Source organism: Hippopotamus amphibius, chromosome 11 (assembly GCF_030028045.1).
Source record: "Hippopotamus amphibius kiboko isolate mHipAmp2 chromosome 11, mHipAmp2.hap2, whole genome shotgun sequence".
NCBI classification, from domain to species: domain Eukaryota; kingdom Metazoa; phylum Chordata; class Mammalia; order Artiodactyla; family Hippopotamidae; genus Hippopotamus; species Hippopotamus amphibius.
Window position 1 is genome coordinate 16,392,976 of NC_080196.1, and position 6,419 is coordinate 16,399,394.

Sequence of the window (6,419 nt, forward strand, 5' to 3'; positions counted from 1 at the left end):
TCCCCAAAAGACTTATACGTAGGGGAATTCTTCAACATAGGAGGGGCATCCGGACCAAAAAACAGTGTCCACTGTAGTCCCTAATGTGAACTTTTAAAAATCTTTAGGTTGAGGTATCTCACCAATGGCCACAGTGTGCAGTAGGAGAATGAATAAATGTTTATCTTTGTTAACACCACTAATTGAATTCCTGAACTGCCGTGGGTAACGAGCTTCAGCATTTTATAGAAATAATGGTCAAAGTTTTATCGCATGCCTTTCTTTCTGGAAATAATAAAAAATGGAATAATAATATTTTGTGAAAATATCTATTTCCCTCCTTCCCTCCCTCTCTCTTTCCCTCCTTCTGAAAACACTTATCAAGTGTCTACTATATGCCCAGCACTGTGCTTGCTCCTAGAAAATCAAAGATAAATGAGACATGCTCTTTACCATCAAGTTGTTCCTAACATCATGGAGAAGAGACAAGACATGGAGCAAATAATTACCCCACAATGTTAGAGGTGCTAGGATAGACATCTAAAAAGGGTCCAGTCGGGACATGAAAGGGTGTATGTTCATCCTTAGCCTGTGGAATTGAGAGGTTGGAAAAAGCTTCATAGACAAGGTGGCACTTGAATTGAGTCTTCAAAGATGTAAGTGGTCACCTGGAGAAAAGGCAGAGGGACATTCCAGGTGGCGCAGTGGGGGGATTCATGATGAACAAAGAGGGCATGAAAAATTGCTGACTAGTCAGAGCGACGCCGAGAGCTTGGAATAGCTGGGACATAGCATTTGGGGAGACGGTTGGTGGACTGTGTGAAATAAGACCTGAATGGAATAAAATGAAAGGTGCTCGTTGCATGCAAGGGAGTTTGGAGCTTATCTTGATGGACCCCAGAGCCACTGAAGGAATAACGTGATCTGATTTATATTTTCAAAAGATCACTCTGGTAGCAGTGAGGAAAAAGACCTGGAATGGGATGAAAAAACAGGGAGCCAATTAGGAAATTATCACCGTTCAGGTGAAAGATGGTAAGATCCTATAGCAGTGGGAATAAAAAAGAGGATATAAAATAAGTTTTTAGGAGCTGGAATCTGTAGGACTGTGTATGGCTGAGGAGAAGGCTGGGGTGCCCTTCCTCAAACAGAGAACTCAGGAGGAGGAATGGGGTTTTGTTTGGGGGCGTGGGGACTGGTTGGGTGGAGACTGAGATGACTCTTTATGCGTTAACCATGTTGATCGTCTAGATGGAGATGTTGTGTTGGTGGCTACATATAAAGGATGAGAGCTTGAAAGAGAGATCTGGAATAAGGGTCAAAAATAAGAGTTACATCTCTGTAGCTGCCTTACTAAGAAATCTCTAGGCTATCCTAATTGCTAGAGGAAAATTGATAACATATATCCCAAAGCATGAAACTGGAAAATTCAGGCTTAATCTCAAAATTCCAAAGTAGGAGCTAAAGTTTGCACCCTCCTTAGTCTTAGACTGCTTAAAGCAAATAGGACTGCATTTATGGGGAGGTTGCATTTTTGACAATGGAAAAGACACTGGATTGGCAGTCATGTCAGTGTCTTCTACATAAACTCTACGCATTACTTGCTTTGTAATGGGGGTAAATACTCTGGACTTGATTAGTTCTTCTCTGCAAAATGACAACTAATTGACCTTTGTATTCCTTTCTGGTTCTAAATTAGCCTAAACGACTGGAGTCCCACCTTGGACACATATAGAGCCACATCCTTTTGATATTTAAGTTAAATCTAACTTGGTCCTCCAGAGGTTGACAGGATATGCAATCTCTCTAAGCTATCCAGATTACTTAGTTCCGGTAATAAACAGCTCTTGGAGAGAGAACTGCCATATGTGACTAGTCCACGAGGTAGCACACTGGTGGCTGCTCTTGCTCCATCACTGCCTTCCTGTAGACCCACATGGTCACAGCTCAGTGCGCCCATCCTGTCCTGTGACAATGCCACTGCTGGTCCAGATCTTCGTGCCAAGTGGCTGTTTACGACAGGAGGATGACCACCCTCTCAAGGTCCACAGCTCTCGGTTTACACTTCCTCGCTTGCCTGTTTCCGACCATCCCAGCACACTCACATTGTCTACCCTACCCCGGAACCACCTCTCCATCACTCCGCTCTTATGGATTTGGGGTTACCTTTTTAGACCTTCTCTTTGCCATCATGCTGAGACCTCCTCTGGGGCCCTTGATGTCTTTTCCTGCCAGAAGCCCTCAGTCAGTCTACTCTAATCCACCAGAGACTGGTTTACAGATACCTACTTACTTTACATTAAATTTATTCTTCCCAGAGCCAGGGAAACCTCCAAGAGGACGTGGCATCTCTAGGAGAGAGATGTGGCTTGCAAATTTTAAATAACCACCTACTTTCATTAAAAAATAAAAGTTAACAATTCTGATTAACCAGGCACCCATTTAACATTACATGTCTCTGTAAACAGTTAACAACAGTAAGATATGGGGGGGGGGGGGGGACACACAGAAGGAGGGACCAGGAAAGAATTCTGAGAAGTGAAACTTTGGTAGTCAATATCCCATTAAGCAGATACTGTCACTGGTTAGAAATCATTTTGTCAGGATCCAGTTTTTCAGCTGAGGCTGTGGGAAGGTCTTGTGGTGTGTGGGTAGGAGTGTCCATCATCATGACAGAAAGAATAGGTAGTGCACCACCACGCACCCCGCGCTCAGCTCTCCACATATGGCGGCCACATGCCGAGAACTGCCCTTTCTGCTTCTCCCAACCTGGATATGAAAGTGAGGGCCAACCACGGACTCCCTGCGGGTGGCAGTGAGGCCGGGGGTGAGAACGTCCACCCCACAGCATCTCAGAAGAGCCAGCAAGTGGGAGTGCCTCCGAAACTGCTGAGTGATTTTCAAAGACAAAGGGCAGCTTTGCAAGGCAGCGTGGGGAAAGCAAGCTAGCTCGATGCATAGGGAGACACAACATTCTAGAAAAACATCACCATTTCTTGCACAATCCACCACTGAATGTGTGTCATCAAACACGAGATCATCCTTACCTGGTCACAACAAACTTGAATTAGATCCTTTAAGTAATTTCTCACTGCGAGTGAGCCCACCATGGCCTTTAACCATCCTGTAAGAAGAATACTGACACAATAGCCTGAAGTACAGGAAAATTTGATTTTCTTCATAATCAGATGAAAGTGTTGTGGGTACAGAGCCAGAGAACAGGCTCCCATTGGAATTTTTTGGTTCGTTAAATTTAAACAGCTTTTAATTTTTTTTTTACAGTAACTGTACCATCTTAGTAAACTTTTTGAGATGAAATGAATTTGAGTTTCATTGGGAAATCTATATTCATCTTAAAGAGGGTACACAACATCCTCAACTTTGTTATTCTCTGAAGAGTCCTTTGAGAATCAGGATCCTGTTTCTGCTTTGTATTCATTGCATGTGTCAAGGAAAACATTAAAGACAGAGTCCAGCAGATGGACTTCAGCCATGACAGACTGATGTGCAGAGCATGAAATATACAATGTGTGTAATTCCTGTACCCGACATCCCATCTAATGAAACCCAGGAAGGTGACTTGCTGATCCTTGGTTTTGTAATTAGAAGTTTTGCAGGAACAGACCTAGTCAAGAGGAAAGGTACACTTTTATAACTGGTGGTTGCTATAATTAAAGTTATTAGTTAAGGAAGGGCTGTTACTCGGGGCAAAACAATCAGAAGGAAGTTTTAGCAATTAAGTCAAATTCACTGTGGTTGTGAGGGTTTGGGTTTTTTGTCCCCCTTTCTTTCTGGAAAACAAAACAACCTCAGGCAAGTGTTCTGTACTTCTCCAAGAGCATCTTGACTCCGCAGTGGTGGGAGAGCAAACAGCGAACAGTGAACTGTGCTGTTGATTCTATCAGCAGGTTAATTAAGAAAGCTGTTAGTGATGATTAAAAAAAAAAAAAAAAAGGTAGCACATTTTCAGCTCATATTGACAAAATCCATGACCTAGGCAGAACTGATGTTTGTTCAATACTAGGAAGACATGCTAGAGGCATTTAGAGGAAAAGGCTGACACAGGGAGCTGCAAGTCCAGTACGGGATGTCCCCTATTAGGAATGTTCGCAGAATTAATCGTTTGCAATTCCATGTGCTTTTCCCTCTCATATAGATTATGTAAGCGGACGTGTTCAGGGTCTCAGATTCACTCTAAAAAACCCAGTTCACTCATAATGGAGTTGTCGTGAAGGAGGGCTGGTTTGGGAGTTGGGAGACTGAGTTCTAGTCCGGGATCTGAAACTAATGTGCCATGTGGCTTGGGACAGTGGGTTTGACTCTGCATTTCCACCTCTAGACTATGTATACCTTCAATACAGTGCCATCTCAGGAGCGCAGAAAACCCACCTCTCCAATGTAGCATCTTCCACTAGGGGAAATCTGTTCACAACTCCAGTATTAGATGGTAGTGAGTAGCGCTGAGTGGGACCATCCTTCTTCAGGATAGAATCACTCCATCTCTTGCTGGGGGGCTGGGCAAAGGCTGATGAGGAGTTTGAGAGGAGACCATATTGCATGTTGTCCTATGTTTGCAAACCTTGAAGTCAGACCTTGATCAGGAAAAAGCTCCCAGTTCCCTAGTTAGGCTTTTATTTCATTGACCTTGGGCTTGGCCTTCCCGTTTCTCTTTCCATGGCTGTTAGTCATTCCCAATCCCCCAGAATTTATCCCCTTGGAAATACTACAGGCCATTTCCTCATGCTGCCGACAAGCTCACAGGTGCTTATGGGATTGCTTAGGGGACATGGAAAGGGGGTAGAAGGGAGTAAAAGGATTCCTCCTGGATCTGACATTGACTTCCACTCCCTGATCCCTTTCTTCCTTAGGGAGGCTACCGCTGATGAATCCACAGTTGGAACTGGCCCAAGGCAGGAGCCACCAATGAAAAGAGAAAGTGAGAGAGACGGGACCTCTCTCAGGAGGCTCTAGGATGTAAGGGAGATGTAACTGACAAACTTCTGACTGCAAATAAGAAAGTTAGATGCGCTCAAAATGTTATTTTGACACAGTTGCTCACCACCTCAGAGATGAGTTAACAACATCATTTCTCGAAGCCTTTTCTATCTGCCAATATTTGAGCATCTTTAGTGACTTATGCTCTAAATTTAATCCTGTGATATTTTGGACCCTTTAATCTGGTGGCAAAAGATACAGATATTGACTCCCAAAAGTGAGTTCAGAGATTTGATTGAGGAATTAAAATACACTTCAGTAATCTCACTTGCTCTGGTTTATAAGAGCAAGGATATTGTGTATTTGGATGAAGTGGCTAGATGGCATATTGAAAAACCCAAATGAAAATAAGAAAGAGAGAGACCTTATAAATTACATGGAAGGACCACAGGACATCTCTGGGAAGGTCTTCATAGCAAGATTAGAAGGGACGATAGGAACTGGAATGAATAGAGTTGGAAGAACCACTTTCAGAAAGTATAGAAGGAGATGGGAGCTCAACTCTGGGAACTAAATACACCACGAAGTAGATGAAAGCAGAATCTCAAAACTAGGATCTATGCCAGAGGCACAGACAGGGACTCTTTATTACTTTTAAAGGGTGACAATTGGAGTAGCATGGGATTTTATTGGTTATTTATCTCCATTCCATCCTGTTTGCACCTCAGATCTGCTTCATATGATGGTAAAGCTTAACTTTACAGTTGTGTTGACCAAATGCCAGGCAGAAGGATGGAGGAAGGGGTGCCACTAAAAATGGAAAATAAGGGAAGCTAGTGAAAATTTGACACTTTTTTTTTTTTTTTTTGACAAGTGGTCATACTACTTTCAGGTACACGTGCATTTTCTCCATTTTCACAGCCTCTTTCTTGTAAGTCTCTAAATATCATACTCTGATTATATCATTTCCCTGCTCAAAACCCATAAGTCTCTTCATGCCTATGGAGTAAAGTCCAGCTATCTCAGCTTGGTCCTGTACAAGCTCTTCATTTTCCACATCCACACGTTTTAAACTAAAATACTCACGTATAGAAGACCTATGCTCGTACATGGAAGGCACGTGACAAGTGTTGGTCCCCTTAGTGGAGGTTAGTGGCTTCCCTCTGGCATCCATTTCTCTCCCCACTTCCTTTATCCTAAGATAACCCTTATCTTTCTCAGATCTCCATTTATCTAACCCTCAGAAATATGTCTTGGGGAAAAGGGAGGCTCTGGTTGGTCTAAGAATAATCCAAATCCCCTTGCTAGTGATTGGTTTAGGAATGTGCTAATAACACAGTTCTGGCCAATGAGATGTGAGGAGAAGTGTGTCAGAGGCCTCTGGAAGTTTCCTTGCTCTTGAGAGAGTCTTAGGGAGAAGCGAAGTCTGTCTTTGGATGCTGCACGTTTGACTGGGCTTCCTGGAAGTAAGCCAACCCCAAGGATGGAAGAGCAGAGAGACAGAA